Genomic DNA, 22,890 nt, shown 5'->3' with positions numbered 1-22,890 from the left:
TCGGGTCATCTTCTCAAGGAATTGCAGGGATGTATGTTCTTATTATTGGTTATGAGTTTGTAAATTGGGGGTTTTGAAAGTAAGGAACGAGTAATTTAAATGACAAGTCGTTAAAATAATAAATAACAAGGCTCTTGGCAAGGTATAAGAACTGGAAGTCCTATCCTAGTTATCCTTATCAATTGTGATGAGAATTGAATTTTTAATCCCACTTTGTTAACCTCTAACTCTGAAGGTAAGTTAAGTGGATGAATTAATTCTGATTTCTCAAGTCCTAGTCTTTCCTTGGGAAAAGTTAGAGTTATTGGAACTTGAATTTATTCTTGAAGAATTCCAATTTTCAATCAACAATGAGTTTGATAACTCATGAGTTACCAATGACTCAACCAAAGCCAAAAGGGAAAAATTCAAATTATTTATATCATAAATAAAAGAGAGCAATCAAAAATCTAAATTACCTCAAATTGCATTAAGTAAAGAAAATCAATCTAAACATAAAGAGTTCATAAACTAAATTGATAAAATAAATAAAAGGAACATTGAACCTGATAAAAAGAAACAATCTTGAAAGTAAGAGAAATCCTAAATCCTAATCCTAAGAGAGAGGAGAGAACCTCTCTCTCTAAAAACTACATCTAAATCCTAAAATTGTGTATTGTGATCTTATCATTATGAATGAATAGATTCTCCCACTTTATAGCCTCTAATCTGTGTTTTCTGGGCTAAAAACTGGGTCAAAAACAGCCCAGAAATCACTGAAGAAGAAATCTGTCACGCTGATTTTTGGAACTGCGACGCGTCCGCGTGGAGCGCGCGTTCGTGTCGCTTAGCGTCAGGGCAACTATGGCATATTATATATCAAATTGAAGCCCCGGACGTTAGCTTTTTAACGCAACTAGAACCGTGTCATTTGGACCTCCGTAGCTAAAGTTATAGCTGTTTGAGTGCGAAGAGGTCTGGCTGGACAGCTTAGCAATTTCTCCAACTTCTTGTATTCCTTCCACTTTTGTATGCTTCCTTTCCATCCTCTGAGCCATTCCTGCCCTGTAATCTCTGAAATCACTTAACACACATATCAAGGTATCTAATGGTAATAAGAGAGGATTAAACATAGGGAACTTAAGGCCAAATAAGCATGTTTTCAATCAAAGCACATAATTAGGAAGGCAAATGTAAATCCATGCAATAGTATGAATAAGTGGGTAAAGAGTTGATAAAAACCACTCAATTGAGCACAAGATAAACCATAAAATAGTGGTTTATCAACCTCCCCACACTTAAACATTAGCATGTCCTCATGCTAAGCTCAAGAGAAGCTATAAAGAATGAAGATGAATGATAGAATGTATGAAATACAACCTATCTAGATGAATGCAACTACATGCAAAATGTTTCTATCTACTTGGTTAAAAGTAAATAAGTTCTCCAAGAATAAATATGAACTAGATTTCACTAATTTCAAATCATAAAAATGAAGTACAAATAGACTCGTAGAAGAAAATAGCTCATGAAAGTCGGGAACAAAGAATCGAGCATCGAACCCTCACTGGAAGTGTATGCACTCTAATCACTCAAGTGTTTTAGGTTCGATTCTCTCAATTCTCTACTAACCTTGCTTTCTAAGGCTTGCTCTTCATCTAACAATCAACATAAATTTAATGCACAGATACACATATCAAGAGGTCTTTTAAGGGTTGTAATGGGGTTAGGGTCAAGGTAGGATTGTGTTTGGCCAAGCGGACTAAAATCTGAATCCTTAATTAACTTAAACTTTCCACCTAACTTTAGACAATCCATGTAATCATAATACCACATCTAACCATCCATTAACCATGTTTTTCACATATTCATGCATTCTAATTTCAAGTACAGCACATATGCATTGCTTTCACCACTTACTTTGGGGCATTTTGTCCACTTTTTTGCTTAATTGCTCTTTTTTTTCTTTTCTTTTTCTCACTTTATATATATATATATATATATATATATTTTTTTTTTCTCAATGCATATGATTAAATTATTGGATGCATGAATCATGTCCTAAACATTTTTTTTTCATATTTTCAGAAAATTCTAACATACTCAATTCTCAAACCAAATGTTTCCAAATTCACTTCCCCACACTTAATTCATGAGCACTCTCACTAGTCTAAGCTAACCAAGGATTCAAATTAAGGACATTATTGTTTTCCGTTTAGAGTTAATGATGTGCTAAAGTAAAGAACAAAGGGGTATAATAGGCTCAACATTGGTTTGCAAAGAATAATGAAAGGGTAAGGCCATATGGGTATGTAAGCTCAGTGAAACAAAGGCCTCAATCATGTAAGTGTATGCATACATCAAATAATGGAAATATAGAATTAAGCAAGACAAAGTTCACAATTTTAGAGAGAAAAATACACACTAAAACAGAATATTGGTTGATAAAATGCAACCAATTCAAATAGGCTCAAAATCTCACAGGTTTTGTGTGTTCGAGCTCTAAACCATGTTCCAATATAATATTTCTTCAAACAAGTGTAACATTAAATTTTATTCAAATTAGTGAAATGCTCTAAAAGGTTTCTTGAAAAAGAAAATATTACTTCAACTAAGTGGTAAAATATGCACAAAATCAAATAATCATGCAATCAAACATGCAAATGCAACAACTAACAAGGAAAATAAACCATTGGTGTTGAGATAGAAGAGTAACTAACCCATGGAGATCGGTTTCGACCTCCCCACACTTAAAGATTGCACCATCCTCGGTGCATGCTGAGATGTGCAGGTGGACGGGTTGTTCCAACTGGCGCTTGTCTCAAAGATTGTGCAGATGGACTTGTCTTGTTTCCCCATGTAAACATCTTCCGGTTCCCTTCCGGGTGGCCATCCTGAAAGAAAAAGGGAAGAAAAGTAATTCAGAAATAGAGATAAGAAAATAAATGAAATATGGGTGGGTTAATGCCAAATGAAAAGGGTCTAATTTACATGGAAGCTTCAACATGTACGTGAGAAAACAATAGAAGCCATGGCATACCAGTGGTACAAAATTTGTAACAATGGGGAAGAGAGTGCAAGACAATATAAATTAATGTCAATGCAAAATTAATACAAATATCATAAAAGATTAGCATTGACTTAAATAAAATTACCCAACAGTGTAAAACAAGTCACTGAGCACCAAAATAAATTCAAGAAAAGATGCAACAATTGAATAAGAAAATTGTAACACCAATGGAAAAAAATAATAAATTTAGAAAAAAAATAAAAATATGCACAAAATTAAAATGCAATGAATGAAAGTATGTAATTAAGTAAAAAAGAATGAAAGTAAAGAAGGAAGAAGAAAAGAAGAAAGAAATAAGAATGGAAAAGAAAAATTAGGATTTGGGGGAAGAAAAGATATGATATTTGGCGCTGATCTGGATAAGTTGAACGGTGCAGGCGACGCAGACGCGTGGGTGACGCGGTCGCGTGGTGCGCGATAAGGTCGGGTGACGCAGACGCGTGGGTCAGGTGATCGCGTGGCCTGATTTGTGCTATTGGCGCAAGTGCAGCCTCGCGTTCGCACAACTCTCTATTTGAAACTCTTTTTGCCAATTTTCAGGGTGACGCGTTCGCGTGGTGGACGCGATCGCGTGGATGGCCTTATTTCCAATATGACGCGGATGCGTGGGTGATGCGTTCGCGTGGTAGGGCTTGTGCTGCTAGCACCATTCCAGCCCCACTCCATCATAACTCTCTGCCATGCACCCCTTTACGTCGATTTTACAGAGCCACGCGTTCGCGTGGGTGACGCGGACGCGTGGGGAGGCTATTTCGCTAATGGCGCGAACGCGTCATCCACACGGTCACATGGATTAATTTGTGCCAAAGGCACGCCTCCATCCACGCTTTCGCGTGACTCTCTGTTCACTTTCCTTTTCTTCCAAATGCACTGGTGACGCGGACGCATCGGCGACGCTGTCGCGTCACGTGCGAATTTTTTTTTTATGCATGAAAAATGCAGAATGCAATGCTAATATGAATGTTATGCAAAACTCCAGGTTCAATCAAATAAAATAACATAAAACTCGAAAACAAATAAAACTAAGTAAAAATGAAAAAGGAACGATCATACCATGGTGGGTTGTCTCCCACCTAGCACTTTTAGTTAAAGTCCTTAAGTTGGACATTGGATGAACTTCCTGTTATGTTGGCTTGTGCTTGAATTCATCCAGAAATTTCCACCAATGTTTGTGCTTCCAATGGCCTCCGAGATCCTAAACTAGGCACGTAAAGCCCTTGAGCAGTTTTAAACAGGTTCTCAGGCTTCCAGTGTGCTGAATGTCAGAACAGACTCGAGGATCCCAAACTTTGCTTTTACACTCGTCTTTGTGTTGATCATCATGATTCCATCTGGGTAGCAAGCAATCTGAATTCTCACTAAAGTGGCCAAACAACTTTCTAGACCCATTCAGTTGAGCTCTACACCAACCTTTGCGTTTAAACTTAAAGCTTCCAACCATAATGAACCTTGCAGGACAATTCTTACCACTGACCATCTTCCTCTTACTCTTAATGCGACAAAGAGCTCTAAGTTGACCATCCGTCTCTAGTAGCCCATATTCAAGTGAAATTAGAAAGTTAAGGGATATGAATTTTACCCACTTGAATGTTGTGAAGGATGATGGCAACTTAGGGGGAGGGGTCTCCAATAACTTCGGCAAGGTGATTTCAAGCTCCATTCCCCTGGGCTCTTCTTTAACAGCTTCCACCTCTTTGCAAGTTTCTTCAATTTCAACCTCTTCCTCTTGGTAGCTATCTTCCAATTCAATCTCTTCTTCATTGTTCACCAAGAGCATGGGAGGTTGTGCCTTGGTATGCGAAATTGTTACTCAGATTAGGTTGTAAAATTATTTGTTCGTTCTTTCCCTAGCAATGGCACCAAAAATGGATGCACAGAACCATGGTCCAAACATAACTTCACAACTTCGCATAACTAACTAGCAAGTGCACTGGGTCGTCCAAGTAATAAAACCTTACGTGAGTAACGGTCGATCCCACGGAGATTGTCGGCTTGAAGCAAGCTATGGTCACCTTGTAAATCTAAGTCAGGCAGATATCAAATGGTTATAGTATTTTTGAATAATAAATAAATAAAGAAACAGAAAATAAAGATAGAAATACTTATGTAATTTATTGGTGAGAATTTCAGATAAGCGTATAGAGATGCTTTCGTCCCTCTGAACCTCTGCTTTCCTGCTGTCTTCATCCAATCAGTCTTACTCCTTTCCATGGCAAGCTTTCTGTAAGGGCATCACCGTTGTCAATGGCTACATCCCATCCTCTTGTGAAAAAGGTCCAAATGCTCTGTCACGGCACGGCTAATCATCTGAGGTTCTCGATCATACTGGAATAGGATTCACCCTCCTTTTGCGTCTGTCACTATGCCTAGCACTCGCGAGTTTGAAGTTCGTCACAGCCATCCCTTCCCAGATCCTACTCGGAATAACATAGACAAGGTTTAGACTTTCCGAATCTTAGGAATGGCCATCCATGGGTTCTAACTTTTACCACGAAGATTCTGATTAAGGAATCCAAGAGATGTTCATTCAATCTAAGGTAGAACGGAAGTGGTTGTCAGGCACGCGTTCGTAGGGAATGATGATGATCGTCACGTTCATCACATTCAGGTTGAAGTGCGAATGAATATCTTAGAAGCGGAATAAGTTGAATTGAATAGAAAAATAGTAGTACTTTGTATTAATTCATGAGGAACAGCAGAGCTCCACACCTTAATCTATGGAGTGCAGAAACTCTACCGTTGAAAATACATAAGTGACGAAGGTTCAGGCATGGCCGAATGGCCAGCCCCCAAACGTGATCACAGGATCAAAAATACAATCCAGGATGTCTAATACAATAGTAAAAAGTCCTATTTATACTAAACTAGCTACTAGGGTTTACAGAAGTAAGTAATTGATGCATAAATCCACTTCTGGGGCCCACTTGGTGTGTGCTTGGGCTGAGCTTTAGCTTTCCACGTGCAGAGGCTTCTTTTGGAGTTGAACGCCAAGTTGTAAGGTGTTTCTGGCGTTTAACTCCAGACTGCAGCGTAGAACTGGCGTTCAACGCCCTTTTGCGTCATCTAAACTCAGCCAAAGTATAAACTATTATATATTTCTGGAAAGACCTGGATGTCTACTTTCCAAAGCAATTGAAAGCGCGCCATTTTAAGTTCTGTAGCTCCAGAAAATCCACTTTGAGTGCAGGGAGGTCAGAATCCAACAGCATCAGCAGTCCTTCTTCTACCTCTGAATCTGATTTTTGCTCAAGTCCCTCAATTTCAGCCAGAAAATACCTGAAATCACAGAAAAACACACAAACTCATAGTAAAGTCCAGAAATGTGAATTTAGGATAAAAACTAATGAAAACATCCCTAAAAGTAACTAGATTCTACTAAAAACATACTAAAAACAATGCCAAAAAGCATATAAATAATCCGCTCATCACAACACCAAACTTAAATTGTTGCTTGTCCCCAATGCCTCTTGAGTACTGTTGGATGCAGCTTGCATTCCATTCAGACTCTGAGAAATCATATTGACTTGCTGAGTCAATATTTTATTCTGAGCCAATATAGCATTCAGAGTATCAATTTCAAGAACTCCCTTCTTCTGAGGCGTCCCATTACTCACAGGATTCCTCTCAGAAGTGTACATGAACTGGTTATTAGCAACCATGTCAATGAGTTCTTGAGCTTCTGCAGGCGTTTTCTTTAGGTGAATGGATCCACCTGCAGAAGTATCCAATGACATCTTAGCTAATTCAGACAGACCATCATAGAATATATCCAGGATGGTCCATTCTGAAAGCATGTCAGAAGGACACTTTTTGGTCAGTTCCTTGTATCTCTCCTAAGCTTCATAGAGGGATTCACCTTCTTTCTGTCTGAAAGTTTGAACATCCACTCTAAGCTTACTCAGCTTTTGAGGAGGAAAGAACTTGGCTAAGAAAGCCTTGACCAGCTTATCCCAAGAGTTCAGGCTATCCTTAGGTTGAGAGTCCAACCATATTCTAGCTCTGTCTCTTACAGCAAAAGGGAAAAGCATGAGCCTGTAGACTTCAGGATCTACTCCATTAGTCTTAACAGTATCACATATCTGCAAGAATTCAGTCAAGAACTGAAAAGGATCTTCAGATGAAAGTCCATGAAACTTGCAGTTTTGTTGCATCAGAGAAACTAATTGAGGTTTAAGCTTAAAATTGTTTGCTCCAATGGTAGGGATGGAGATGCTTCTTCCATGTAAATTAGAATTAGGTGCAGTAAAGTCACCAAGCATCCTCCTTGCATTATTATTATTTTCGGCTGCCATCTCCTCTTCCTGTTCGAAAATTTCTGAAAGGTGCTTGCTAGATTGTTGTAATTTAGCTTCTCTTAGTTTCCTCTTCAGAGTCCTTTCAGGTTTTGGATCTGCTTCAACAAGAATGTTCTTGTCCTTGCTCCTGCTCATATGAAAAAGGAGGGAACAGAAAAATAATAATAGGGATCCTTTTTGCCCAGGTATAGAGGTTCCCTTAGGTGAGTGGAAGAAAAGAAGAAGAGAAAATCTGAACTCAGAGAGAGAGAGGGGGTTCGGATTTTTGGTGAGTGAGGAAGAGATGTTAGTAAATAAATAACTAAATAGAAGAAGATGAGAGGGGAAAGTTTTTGAAAATAGTTTTTGAAAAAGGGTTAGTGATTTTTGAAAATTAGGAATGAAATCAAATTAAAATTAAAAATTAAACAATTAATTAGTTAAAAAGAATTTTTGAAAAAGAGGGAAGAGATTTTCGAAAATTTAGAGGGAGAGAGTTAGTTAGGTAGTTTTGAAAAAGATAAGAAACAAACAAAAAGTTAGTTAGTTAGTTGAAACAAATTTGAAAATCAATTTTGAACAGATAAGAGGATAGGAAGTTAGAAAAGATATTTTAAAATCAAATTTTTGAAAAAGATATGATTTTGAAAAAGATAAGATAAAAAAGATATTTTTGAAAAGATATGATTGAAATTAGTTTTGAAAAAGATTTGAATTTTAAAATCAAAATTAATGACTTGACTCACAAGAAATCACAAGATATGATTCTATAATTTAAAGTTTGAATCTTTCTTAACAAGTAAGTAACAAACTTGAAATTTTTGAATCAAAACATTAAATTTTGATGATATTTTCGAAAATTATGAGATGAGATTAAGAAAAAGATTTTTGAAAAATATTTTTTAAATTTTCGAAAATAAATAAAAAAATGAAAAAGATATGATTTTTTGAAAAAGATGAGATTTTTAAATTGAAAATTTGATTTTACTCATAAAACAACTAGATTTTAAAAATTTTTGAAAAAGTCGATCCAAATTTTCGAAATTTATGAGAGAAAAAGGGAAAGATATTTTTTTTTTTAATTTTTAATGATGAGAGAGAAAAACATGAAAATGATGAAATGCATGAAAATTTTGGATCAAAATAATGAATGCATGCAAGAATGCTATGAATGTCAAGATGAACACCAAGAACACTTTGAAGATCATGATGAACATCAAGAACATATTTTTGAAAAATTTTTGATGCAAAGAAAACATGTAAGACACCAAACCTAGAAATCTTTCATGTTCAGACACTATAAATGCAAAAATGCACATGAAAAACAAGAAAAGACACAAAACAAGAAAACATCAAGATCAAACAAGAAGACTGGCCAAGAACAACTTGAAGATCATGAAGAACACTATGAATGCATGAATTTTCGAAAAAATGCATAAAAATTTTAGAAAAAATGCATTTTGACACCAAACTTAAAAATTGACTCAAGACTCAAACAAGCAACACAAAATATTTTTTATTTTTATGATTTTATAATTTTTTTATATTTTTTTTGAAAATTATTTGTGAAAATGAAAAATAAGGATTCCAAAATTTTTTAATATGAATTCCAGGAATCTTGCACTCTTAGTCTAAAGCTCCAATTTGAGGGTTAGACATGGCTTGATAGCCAGTCAAGCTTTAGCATGTAAATCAGGTGGATCAGGAACAGCAGCAGGTGGATTAGCAACAACTAGCTTGCTCTTGATAATGTTGGGTTGGAAGCCCCAGTCCAGATGAATTTAGACATGGCTTTATAGCCAGTCAGGCTTCAACATGCTTCATGAAACACTAGAATTCATTCTTAAAAAAAATTTTAGAATAATTTTCGAAAACAGATGAGAAATTTTTGAAAGAATTTTTTTGAAAAAATTTTTGAAAATAAAAAAAAAAGAAAATTATCCAATCTGAGCAACACGATGAATCATCAGTTGTCCAAACTCAAACAATCCCCGGCAACGGCGCCAAAAACTTGGTATGCGAAATTGTTACTCAGATTAGGTTGTAAAATTATTTGTTCGTTCTTTCCCTAGCAATGGCACCAAAAACGGATGCACATAACCATGGTCCAAACATAACTTCACAACTTCGCATAACTAACCAGCAAGTGCACTGGGTCGTCTAAGTAATAAAACCTTACGTGAGTAACGGTCGATCCCACGGAGATTGTCGGCTTGAAGCAAGCTATGGTCACCTTGTAAATCTCAGTCAGGCGGATATCAAATGGTTATAGTATTTTCGAATAATAATAAATAAATAAACAGAAAATAAAGATAGAAATACTTATGTAATTTATTGGTGAGAATTTCAGATAAGCGTATAGAGATGCTTTCGTCCCTCTGAACCTCTGCTTTCCTGCTGTCTTCATCCAATCAGTCTTACTCCTTTCCATGGCAAGCTTTCTGTAAGGGCATCACCGTTGTCAATGGCTACATCCCATCCTCTTGTGAAAAAGGTCCAAATGCTCTGTCACGGCATGGCTAATCATCTGAGGTTCTCGATCATACTGGAATAGGATTCACCCTCCTTTTGCGTCTGTCACTACGCCCAGCACTCGCGAGTTTGAAGTTCGTCACAGCCATCCCTTCCCAGATCCTACTCGGAATAACACAGACAAGGTTTAGACTTTCCGGATCTCAGGAATGGCCATCCATGGGTTCTAACTTATACCACGAAGATTCTGATTAAGGAATCCAAGAGATGTTCATTCAATCTAAGGTAGAACGAAAGTGGTTGTCAGGCACGCGTTCGTAGGGAATGATGATGATTGTCACGTTCATCACATTCAGGTTGAAGTGCGAATGAATATCTTAGAAGCGGAATAAGTTGAATTGAATAGAAAAACAGTAGTACTTTGTATTAATTCATGAGGAACATGCATGAAACTATACCGTTGAAAATACATAAGTGATGAAGGTTCAGGCATGGCCAAATGGCCAGCCCCCAAACGTGATCACAAGATCAAAAATACAATCCAGGATGTCTAATACAATAGTAAAAAGTCCTATTTATACTAAACTAGCTACTAGGGTTTACAGAAGTAAGTAATTGATGCATAAATCCACTTCCGGGGCCCACTTGGTGTGTGCTTGGGCTGAGCTTTAGCTTTCCACGTGCAGAGGCTTCTTTTGGAGTTGAACGCCAAGTTGTAACGTGTTTCTGGCGTTCAACTCTGGCTTGAGACGTGTTTCTGGCGTTTAACTCCAGACTGCAGCGTAGAACTGGCGTTCAACACCCTTTTGCGTCGTCTAAACACGGCCAAAGTATAGACTATTATATATTGCAGGAAAGCCCTGGATGTCTACTTTCCAACTCAATTGGAAGCGCGCCATTTTGAGCTCTGTAGCTCCAGAAAATCCACTTTGAGTGCAGGAAGGTCAGAATCCAACAGCATCAGCAGTCCTTCTTCTACCTCTGAATCTGATTTTTGCTCAAGTCCCTCAATTTCAGCCAGAAAATACCTGAAATCACAGAAAAACACACAAACTCATAGTAAAGTCCAGAAATGTGAATTTAACATAAAAACTAATGAAAACATCCCTAAAAGTAACTAGATTCTACTAAAAACATACTAAAAACAATGCCAAAAAGCGTATAAATTATCCGCTCATCATGCCTCTTTTTCTTGAATCACCATCTCTTGATCAACCTCTTCCAAGTCTTCAACCAGGGTATGCCTTGGAGGTTGTACACCCTCCTCAACATCAAATGCAACCGTCTTGGAAGGAGGCTCTATGTCTTGACTTTCCCATAGAGGTTCAGCATCTCCCAAGTCTTCAACCACTTCTTCTTCTTCAATAATTCCGGCTTCCTCCACTTGTTCCAGGACAAATTCATGCTCCTTACTGTCCACCGGAGTTTCTAATGTCTCCTTCATGCTACGTTCTTCATTAGATTGTCCACATGAAGCCATGGGGTTCCTTGAGTGTCCGAACGTCGGGAAGCTAATTGATTTATTGCTTAATTCAATTGATGAAGTGTGGCATTAAATTTTTCAAATGTTTTCTTGAGTTTCTCCGTTGATTCTTGGGGTGATGGACATGGACATGATGTATAGGGAGGTGGTGGTTCTTGTGAGTAATTGGGTTGGAATTGGGGTGGTTCTATATATGGTTCATATGGTTCATAAGTTGGTTGGTATGGTGGATGAGGGTTAGGATCATATGAAGGTGAATGGTGAAAAGGGGCTTGTGAATATGGTGGTCCAAAGTCATGTTGAGGAGAGGGTTATAGGCATATGGTGGTGGTTGTTGATAGTCCATTGGATGTGGTTATTGCCATGAGGGTTGATCAAATCCTTGTGGCTCCTCCCATCTTTGATTGTTCCAACTTTGATGCCTGTTCTCATTATAGTTTCCATTACTTACAACAACATTGGAACCAAACTTGAAACCAAAGGGGTGAGAATTCATAATAGCAAATAAAAATTAAAAACAAAAATAAAACAAATTTTAAATTAAAAGGCTATTTAAATTTTGAATTTAAAAATTAAATTTTGAAATTTGAAATTTGAAAATTTTTTAAATTTGAAATTTGAAAATTTTTAAATTTGAATTTTGAAATTTGATTTTTGAAATAAGATAAGATAAAAATTTTAAAATAAAAATCTAAATTTTTTTTTGCAAATTTCAAAAATTCAATTAAAAATAAAGAGAAAAGATATTTTTGAATTAAATGAGGAAAGATAAAAACAATAAAATGACACTCAACTTAAAATTTTTAGATCAAAACGAAGAAAACAACTAAGAACAACTTGAAGGTCAAGATGAACACGAAGAACAACTTGAAGAGCAAGATGAACACTAAGAAAAAAAAAATTTTTTTTGAAAAAAAAAATTTAATAATTAAATAAAAACCAATAACCTATTAATTTACGAAAAAGAAAAAATAAAAACAAAAATAAAAACAAATAAACAAGCGAAAGAAAATATTTACATTAACCAATAATAAGGCACACGTTTGCAATTCCCCGGCAACGGCGCCATTTTGAAAGAACTGAAGATTGATGGTTTAGAAGTTATAGTAAACTCTCGTTGCAAGTATAGTTACTAAACCAAGCAATCAACCTTTCTTACAAACGTTTGGTTGTCACAAGTAACAAATCCCTTTAAAATTGATAACCGAGTATTTAAACCTCGGGTCGTCTTCTCAAGGAATTGCAGGGAGGTATGTTCTTATTATTGGTTATGAGTTTGTAAATTAGGGGTTTTGAAAGTAAGGAACGAGTAATTTAAATGACAAGTCTTTAAAATAATAAATAACAAGGTTCTTGGCAAGGTATAAGAACTGGAAGTCCTATCCTAGTTATGCTTATCAATTGTGATGAGAATTGGATTTTTAATCCCACTTTGTTAACCTCTAACTATGAAGGTAAGTTAAGTGGATGAATTAATTCTGTTTCCTCAAGTCCTAGTCTTTCCTTGGAAAAAGCTAGAGTTATTGGAACTTGAATTAATTCTTGAAGAATTCCAATTTTCAATCAACAATGATTTTGATAACTCATGAGTTACCAATGACTCAACCAAAGCCAAAAGGGAAAAATTTAAATTATTTATATCATAAATAAAAGAGAGCAATCATAAATCTGAATTATCTCAAATTGCATTAAGTAAAGGAAATCAATCTAAACATAAAGAGTTCATAAACTAAATTGATAAAATAAATAAAAGGAACATTGAACCTGATAAAAAGAAACAATCCTGAAAGTAAGAGAAATCCTAAATCCTAATCCTAAGAGAGAGGAGAGAACCTCTCTCTCTAAAAACTACATCTAAATCCTAAAATTGTGTATTGTGAGCTTATCATTATGAATGAATGGATTCCCCTACTTTATAGCCTCTAATCTGTGTTTTCTGGGCCGAAAACTGGGTCGAAAACAACCCAGAAATCGCTAGAGAAGAAATCTGCCACGCTTATTTTCGGAACTGCGATGCGTCCGCGTAAAGCACGTGTTCGCGTTGCCTAGCGTCAGGGAAACTATAGTATATTATATATCAAATCGAATCCCCGGACGTTAGCTTTCCAACGCAACTGGAACCGCGTCGTTTGGACCTCTGTAGCTAAAGTTATAGCTATTTGAGTGCGAAGAAGTCAGGCTGGACAGCTTAGCAATTTCTCCAACTTCTTGTATTCCTTCCACTTTTGCATGCTTCCTTTCCATCCTCTGAGCCATTCCTGCCCTGTAATCTCTGAAATCACTTAACACACATATCAAGGCATCTAATGGTAATAAGAGAGGATTAAACATAGGAAACTTAAGGCCAAAGAAGTATGTTTTCAATCAAAGTACATAATTAGGAAGGCAAATGTAAAACCATGCAAATAGTATGAATAAGTGGGTAAAGAGTTGATAAAAACCACTCAATTGAGCACAAGATAAATCATAAAATAGTGGTTTATCAACCACCTCACTATACACCACCATACCCTTACCAAGAAGAACCACTTCCCTATTATGAACCCTTTCTCCAAGACAATGAACCCTCTTACCCACCCCAATCCTCAATGGATGAAATCCTTAGCCTTATACTTCAAGGGCAAGGAGAAATACAAAGGGAGACACTAGAATTTGTCACTATCTTGACCAAGGTACTAAGCATTTTAGCCTCCCAATGCTTGAGCACTCAAATCTCCCATGGCCACATGTGGAGAATTAATTGAAAAGCATAGCATGAAGGAGCGATGGAAAACTCCGGTGGAAAATGAGGGATGTTATTTTGTGTTAGAACAATTGGAAAAGCCTATGATCATTGAAGAAGAGAAAGAAGTGGTTGAAGACTTAGGAGATGCGGAACCTCCTTGGGAACCTAGAGTTGAAGAGAACCTCTCTAAGAAGATTGAATTTGATGTTGAGGAGGAAAGTGCACAACCTCCAAAACAACTATTGAATGAAGACATGGAAGGAATGAAGCAAGAATTGAGTTCCCTTGGTGATGAAGACCATGCATCCAATCTTCTTGGTAGTGAATCCTTTGAATTTGAAGAACCTTCTCCCAATGAGATAGAAAGCAATATGGAGGTAGATTTCTCTCAACCTCCCATTTATGATTTGAGTGATGGAGAAGAGTTGGATAAAAATGATGAACAAAGGATTGAAAGTGAAGAAGTTTGTGAAGAGGTGGAGGTAACCAAGGAAGAACACAAGGGAGTAAAGCTTGCTAGCACATTTGAGATACCTCTCCCCAAGCCACCACCATCCATTCTTTCATTCAAGTGGGTAAATTCCTTATACTCAAGCTTTATTATTCCCCTTGAATATGGTTTGCTTGAGACGGATGGTCAACTTAGATATATTTGTGGCTCTAAGAGCAAAAGGGAGATGGCTAGTGGTTGGAAATATCATTCTAGGTTCATGATGCCCACACGTTCAAAGCTTAATTGCAACGGTTGGTGTAGAACTAGATTGTTTGGGTCTAGTATGTTATTTGGTTGCTTAAATGAGAATTCCAAAACTATGGCACCCACATGGATCAATGAGAATCAACTTCAAGACGGGTGTGAAAATAAAGTGTGGGATCCCAGATTACAAGAAGAGGACCAACTTTGGGAGCCCCAAGCTTGTGAAGAACCCCATCAACACTTGGTGCAACAAATAAAAAATCTTGGGGCATATTGGAGAACCAAGCATTGGTGGGAGTTCCAAGAAGAATTCAAGCACAAGCCACCTTGAGAGGAGCTCCCCATAAGTCCAACTTAAGGACAATAAATAAAAGTGCTAGGTGGGAGACATCCCACCATGGTACACTCTTTCCACTCTCTTGTAGCTTTTATTAATAAGTGATTTGAGTTGCCATTGTAGGTAGTTTTCCTCTTCATGTAGTTTTGTCTTAATATCTTGGTTGTTAGTTGCTTAAAGTGCAAGTTATGTTTGTTTGCACTTGAAATTTTTTGTTAATTTTGCATTGCAGTTGATCTTGAGTTGTAGGTAGTGTTAGGGAGATTTTTAGCTGTTTATAGTATTTTTGAAAAAAACAAGAAAGAAGAGTCAAGGACGCGTACGCACGCTGTGCGCGTGCGCGTCCATACGCATTATTCAGGCCCATACTTTTTCCAGAGAGTTGGGCCAATCTCGCGCAATAGCTGGGCCAATTCCACAACTGCGTGTACGCATGCGCGCAATGTGCGCTTACGCGTTGATGTCCTTATTTTGCATATGCGCGCGCCCGTGCACATGCCGCGTGCGCGCCGATTCGCTAAAGTGGTTCCCAGGCCAATGACCCGAGAGTTGTGCCAGCTCTAGGCCAACATTAAGCGTTTGGCCCAACCTCACCCACGCGTGACCGCACTTGGCGCGTACGCGCCCTTCGGCCAATATGCACATCGGCACGTTAGCCTGCATGACGCGTCCGCGCTGGTAAAAAAAAGAGTTTTTTTCCCCTCTTCCATTTTCTTTTGTTTATTGCATTCGTATTCTTTTATTCTTTACATTTTCATTTTGTTTTTATAGCCTATTTTTTTACTTTATTTTTTTCCGAGTTTCTTATTTTAATAATGGTGTTGCATCTCCCTACTCAATTGTTGAGAATTTCTTGCATTATTTTGGTGCCTCTTGACTTGTTTGATATTATTGGGTGATGAAACTTTTAAATCAATGCTTCATCTTGTATGACTCTTGTATCCCTTGTGCATTGATATGAGCTCATATTATTTTTCAAGACCCACTCTTTCTTATTTGAACTTGATGCTCAATGTGCTCTTCATGCTTTGACTTTACTCTTGCATCAAGTATTAGTTAATATGCCATTAGCTTATATTGCTTTCTCACTTACATGCGTAGCTAACATGTAGTGAGAACCATACTCTTATTTGGCATTAGCCCCCACCTATGCTCTATTTGGTTTGATATCTTTGTTGTAGGTTTAATTTTCTTTCTTTTTCTCTCCTTTTAGGTTGGCCACCAAGAAAGGAGGAAAAGGAAAAGCTTTTAAATGGGGAAATAAACAAGTCATCTGCACAATCTTTGGACGGAGCTCATCAATTGTAGCAACCCATCCACCTTACTCTTCTTTGCATGCACCGAGGACGGTGCAATCTTCAAGTGTGGGGAGGTCGTTCGACCGATCTCCATGGGTAACAATTTCCTTTTCAACACAAATTTTTTTATTTTCTTCGTTAGATGGTTGTTGCATTACATGATAGGTTGCATGTTAGTTAGAATTTGTACATATTTTTACCATTTCTTTTCTATTAGGACTACTTGGTTAGGGTGATGATTTCTTTTCCAAGAAATTATTTTTAGGGCAACCTACCAATTTAAAAACTTTTTATTGAACTTGCTTGAAAGAATTTATTTTGGAACATAGTTTTTGAGCTAAGAACACAAGCTCGTGAGATTTGAGCCCAATGGTGTGGTTACATCTTATAACCACTTATTTTTTCTTCTTGTTTGCATTGTTCTCCTCCTATGATTGTGATAGATTCTAGTTGGAGATCCAAGGGCCTTTCCTCTAAGGGAAGGAGACGGAGACGACCTATCAATCTTTGATTTGTTTGATTCTTTATGTCCATTATTTTGTGTATTCATGCATTTATATGATTGAGGCCATCATTTCATTTAGCTCACTTACCCAAATAACTTACCTTTTATCTTCCATTGTTAGCCACTTTGAGCCTATGCTTAACCCACTTATTCTCTAATTTTAGCACATTACAAGCCTTAAAGCGAAAAACAATAAAAGTCCTTATTTGGATCTTTGATTATCTTAGGCTAGTGTGTGTGTATCATTCAAGTGTAGGAATCTTGGGACATTGGGGAATAAAAGCGTAGTTTTGTATTTTTATTGAAATTATTGGGAATTGGATACATGCTCATGTATTGATAAAATGTATAGACCTTATGCATTGATGTTCTTGTATATAGTTTGAAAGGAAAATAAAAAAAACAATATGGAAAAGAAAAAATAGAAAAAGAAAGAAACAAAGAAAAAGAAAGAAATAAAAGGGGACAAAATGCCCCAAAGCAAAGCTCAATAAGGGTCAATGCATAAGTGTTGTGAAATAAAAAGGAGTACATGAGTATGTGAAAAAGAGATAAAAATGGGTAGTTAGGTTAGCTTTGAAATTTTATAGGATGTCATACGTTAGGTGGGAAGTTTAAGCTTATCAAAGATTCAAATTTCAAGCTCACTTAACCATATATGCATCCTACCTTGACCCTAGCCCTATTACAACCTATGAAAAGACCTCATGATACTTGTATGCATGCATTGAATAAATGTTGATTGTTAAAAGAAAAATAAATCTTGGAAAGCATGATTAGGGGAGAATTGAGAGAATCGACCCTACACACTTGAGCGACTAGAGTGCAAACACTTCCGGTGAGGGTTCGATGCTTAATTCCTTGATTCCTGGTTTCATGAGCATTCTTCTTGCAAGTCTACTTGAACTTCATTTTGATATTTAAATTGGTAGGATTCATGAGTCGTCATGGGACCTTAACCCTACTTGTGCATGTATGTCTTGGTGAATTGATTTATTTTTAACCAAGTAGGTAGAATCATTTTGCATTTAGTTGCATTCATATAGATAGATGCATATAGTTTAGGGTGCATTTAGTTAGACCTGATTGAATAAATGTTGATATCCTTTGCTTTCTCTTGGTTTAAGCATGAGGACGTGCTTGGTTTAAGTGTGGGGAGGTTGATAAACCCCATATTTAGGGTTTATCTTGTGTTAAATTTAGAGGGTTTTGTCATCCTTTCTCCCATTTATCCAATGAAATAGCATGATTTTGTAAATTCTCATTTAATTGTGCTTAAGAGTGAAAACATGCTTTTTAGGTCCTTAATTGTTTAATCTTGATTTACCTTTGATTCCATTAGATGCCTTGATATGTTTGTTAAGTGATTTCAGATTTAGGAGGCAAAGATTGGATTAAGAGAATGAAGGAAAAGCATGTAAAAATGGAGAACTCATGAAGAAATGAAGGAATCGCAAAAGCTGTCAAGCCGACCTCTTCGCACTTAAACGACCATAACTTGAGCTACAGAAGTCCAAATGATGCGGTTTTAGTTGCGTTAGAAAATTAACATTTGGGGCTTCGAAACGATATAAGATTCGCCATAGTTGCTACATGTATGGTGATGTGTATGTGCACTGCATGCACACGCATCGTTGCTGCCATATGATCCACTTAAAGCAATACGTGGCCAGCGAATTCTAAAGCCTTGTGGGCCCAATCCAACTCATTTTTGATGCTATTTAAGCCAAAGATTGAAGGGGAATCAACACAATTTACATACTTTCACACATTAGTTTAGTTTAGAGTAGTTTTAGAGAGAGAAGCTCTCACTTCTCTCTATGATTAGAATTAGAATTAGGTTTAGTTCAATAATCTAGATCTAGGTTTCAATCCATGCTTTCTTCTTCTTCTTCTTATGAATTCTTTGTTGTTTCATTTATGATTCCTCTATTCTTTTGTTGTAATTTCCTTTATGTTGTTTCTAAGCTTTATTGTAGATCTACTCTTGTTCCTTCTATTTTCTTCCTATTCAATTTGAGGTAATTCATAATAATTGTGTTTCTTTCAATTGATGTTATTAATTCCTTGCAATAAGTAGTTGTTAGATTTCATTGTTGTTATCAATTTACTTTACTTTTCTTTTATGCCTTCCAAGTGTTTGATGAAATGCTTGGTTGGATTTTAGTGTAGATTTTGTTCCTCTTGGCTTTGGTAGAGTAATTAGTGATGCTTGAGTTATCTAATTCCTTTGTTGATTGATAATTAGAAGTTGCTAATTGATTTGGATACCACTAAAGCTAGTCTTTCCCTTGGGAGTTGGCTAGGACTTGTGGAATCAAGTTAATTCATCCACTTGACTTTTCTCCATGGTTAGAGGTTAACTAAGAGGTAGCAATGGATAATAGTGGTCACAATTGAGGAGGATAACTAGGATGGGACTTCTAGTTCTCATTCCTTGCCAAGAGCTTTGTTAGTTGTTAGTTTATTTTCACTGCCATTTACATTTCTTGCCTATTATTCCGAAAACCCCAAACAATACCTCATAACCAATAACAAGAACATTTTTTTTCAAATCCTAGGGAGAACGACCCGAGGTTCAATACTTCGGTTTATAAATTTAGGGATTTGTTACTTGTGACAAACAATCTTTTGTATGAAAGGACTATTGTTGGTTTAGAAACTATATTGCAACGAGTTTTCATTTGTGAAACTCTAAACCGTCAAAAGTCCAATCATCAACACTACTACCTTAGTACCAAGTAAATAGGCTCAGAATTTATCCAGAGCAAAAACAATAGCTAGAAGCTCTTTTTCAGTAGTAGTGTAATTAGATTGAGCAGCATCTAAAGTCTTAGATGCATAAGTAATTACAAAAGGATCCTTACCTTTGCGCTGAGCCAACGCCGTTCCTACTGCATGGTTGGAAGCATCACACATAATTTCAAATGGCTGGCTCCAGTCTGGTCCTCTCACAATTGGAGCTTGAGTTAGGGCGATCTTCAGCTTATCAAATGCCTGCATACAGTCCTTACTAAATTCAAACTCAATATCTTTCTGCAGCAATCTGGATAAAGGCAATGCTACCTTGCTGATGTCCTTAATGAATCTCCTGTAAAAACCTGCGTGGCCAAGGAACGAACGGACTTCCCTCACGGAGGAGGGGTAAGGTAAACTAGAAATGACATCCACCTTTGCTGGATCTACAGAAATACCAGTATTAGACATAATGTGTCCTAGTACAATTCCTTGTTTTACCATAAAGTGACATTTCTCAAAATTTAACACAAGGTTTGTACTAATACACCTGTCTAATACTCTAGATAAACTATCCAAGCAAAGGCTAAATGAATCACCATATATGCTAAAATCATCCATAAAAACTTCCATACAGTTCTCAATAAGATCTGAAAAGATACTCATCATACATCTTTGGAAAGTAGCAGGTGCATTACACAAGCCAAAAGGCATTCTTTTATAAGCGTACGTTCCAAAGGGACACGTAAAAGTGGTATTCTCCTGATCTTCAGGAGCTATATGAATTTGAAAATATCCTGTATAATAATCTAAAAAACAATAATGAGATTTACCTGACAGGCGATCAAGCATCTGATGAATAAATGGCAAGGGGTAATGATCCTTGCGAGTAGCTTGGTTGAGACGGCTATAGTCAACGCAAACTCTCCATGAATTCTGCACTCTAGTTGTCAGGAGCTCTCCGTACTCATTCTTTATTGTTGTGACTCCAGACTTCTTGGGCACTACTTGTACTAGGCTGACCCATTCACTGTCTGAGATGGGGTAAATGATATCTGCTTCAAGTAGCCTACTCACTTCCTTCTTGACAACTTCTAAGATGGTGGGATTCAATCTTCTTTGAGGCTGGCGGATAGACTTTGCTCCCTCTTCTAAGAATATTCTGTGCTCACAAACTTGGGGGCTTATGCCTACTATATCCGCCAAGCTCCATCTGATTGCTTTCTTATGTTTTCTCAGCACACTGAGCAGTTGTTCCTCTTGTTGAGAGGTAAGTTCCCTTGTAATGATAACTGGGAATTTCTGATTATCCTCAAGGTAAGCATACTTGAGGTGTGGAGGAGGGGCTTTAATTCCGATTTCTTCTCATGGCTAGGCTCTGGATCATCTGGGACTGGTGATAATGGCAAGGGGTCTTCATTATTTTCAGAAAGTGTCCCCACACTTGGGCCTTGCTCCATGTGCTTCTCTTCCATTTCTTCTTGGTGAACTTCAGCTACAGTTTCATCAATAATGTTGCACTGGAAGATAGAATAATCTTTCAGAGGATGCTTCATAGCTTCATTTAAACTAAAACTCACTGTTCTGCCATCTATCTCAAAGGAGTAAGTTCCTGAGAATGCGTCAAGCTTGAACTTTGAAGTCTTCAGGAATGGTCTTCCAAGCAGGATTGATGATGGTCTTCCTGAGTCATTAGGGGGCATTTCCAGGATATAGAAGTCAATGGGAAATGTGAGCCCCTTAATGCTCAATAATACATCTTCAGCAATTCCAACTACTGTAATAATGCTTTTATTTGCTAACACAAAATGAGCTGCCGACCTTTTTAAGGGAGGGAGCCTCAAAGTATCATATATAGAGAAAGACATTATACTAACACACACTCCTAGATCACACATGCAGTCAGAAAATATTACACCTCCAATGGCACAGTTGACCATACATGGACCTGGATCACTACATTTTTCAGGTATACCTCCCATTAAAGCAGATGTAGAACTACCTAAAGGAATAGTTTCTAATTCATTAATTTTGTCTTTATGTATGCACAAATCCCTTAGAAACTTTGCATATTTAGGTACTCACTGAATAACATAAAAAAGGGAAACAGTTACCTCAACCTTTTTGAATATCTCTACCATTTTGGAATCAAGTTCCATCTGCTTTCTGGGCTTCCTTGCGAGGTGTGGAAATGGGATACGGATGGCGTTACTTGTAGCTTCTGCATCCCTTGGTGCTTCAATCTGTGGTTGAGCTGCTTCTTCTTCAACTATAGTTTGTACGTTCTCTCCCTCTTCAGCATCTTCCACTTCCACTACATCCTCAGTTGGGATGTGTTCTGGTGAGCTTGGCTCCTCATGGTTCCCCTCTTGCAGTGTGGTTCTGGACCTTAAAGTGATGGCATTATTTCTACCTTTGGGATTAGGTAGAGGTTGAGAAGGAATTCCACTGGAGCTTGAAGGTTGATTGGTGGAATTAGGTGATGAATCTAACCGGGAGACGAGAGCTTGTAAAGTGGCAGTCAGACCATTTAAAGTAGAGTTCAGCTGCGTCTGCATGTCTTGCTGCCCTTGTGAAAGAGAACGGAGCCTCTCGTCATTTGATGAGGAATTGGAGTAAGTGATTTGAGGAACCTGCTGTTGGTTGTGCTGAGGTCCTTGGGGCTGTCTTAGGTGGGGTACTCTATAAGGTTGGTTCTGATTCTGCTGTCTGTTGTTATAATTGTTATTCCACCTCTGGTTTCCATTGTGTCTCTGCCTCCTCTGTTATAGTTGTTCCTCCAACCTTGGTTGGAGTTGTCTTGCCATCCTTGCATATAGTTTCCACCTTGGTTGTAGTTGCCACCTTGTTGATTGTATCCTTGATTTGGGCGGTCATAGAAGGTATGAGTGGCTGCCACAGTGTTGTCTTCCTGTTGGAGCTGCAGACATTCATCAGTATAATGACTATAATCAGCACAGATCCCGCATACTCTTTGTGAAACCAACTGTTGGCTTTGCTGTGGTGGGGGAGGCTGAGCTTTATGTGTTTGTTGTTGATTTAACTACATCTATTTCAGTAGGAAGGTCATTTCACATATACTCTGGGTAAGAGCGATAGTTTCAACGCTAGAGGAGATCTCTGCAATAGCTTTTGTGTGGCTGCACCTCGGCCTGTGATTCCTAGTGGACTCAGCTAAGTCGCTAATCAGTTGCCATGCTTCATCTGCGGTCCTGTACTTTTTCAGGGAACCATTACTAGCACCATCCAATGTTGTCTTATCTTGGGGGTTCATGCTTTGAGTGAAGTAGCTGATCAATACCAGTCTATCAATC

General features: G+C 37.4%; 1 non-coding gene across 1 annotated transcript; it reads left to right on the top strand.

Moving 5' to 3' along the window:
- The first annotated feature begins 6,837 nt into the window (after nt 1–6,837).
- On the top strand, nt 6,838–6,945 carry LOC148567381 (small nucleolar RNA R71). The gene has a single exon (XR_015882837.1). It is a non-coding gene; the product is annotated as a small nucleolar RNA R71 (small nucleolar RNA).
- The last annotated feature ends 15,945 nt before the right edge of the window (nt 6,946–22,890 follow it).

Source organism: Arachis ipaensis, chromosome B4, assembly GCF_059453495.1.
Source record: "Arachis ipaensis isolate K30076 ecotype BB chromosome B4, ASM5945349v1, whole genome shotgun sequence".
NCBI classification, from domain to species: domain Eukaryota; kingdom Viridiplantae; phylum Streptophyta; class Magnoliopsida; order Fabales; family Fabaceae; genus Arachis; species Arachis ipaensis.
The sequence above is the reverse complement of the archived record's forward strand: the minus strand, read 5'-3'. Positions and strand labels throughout refer to the sequence as shown.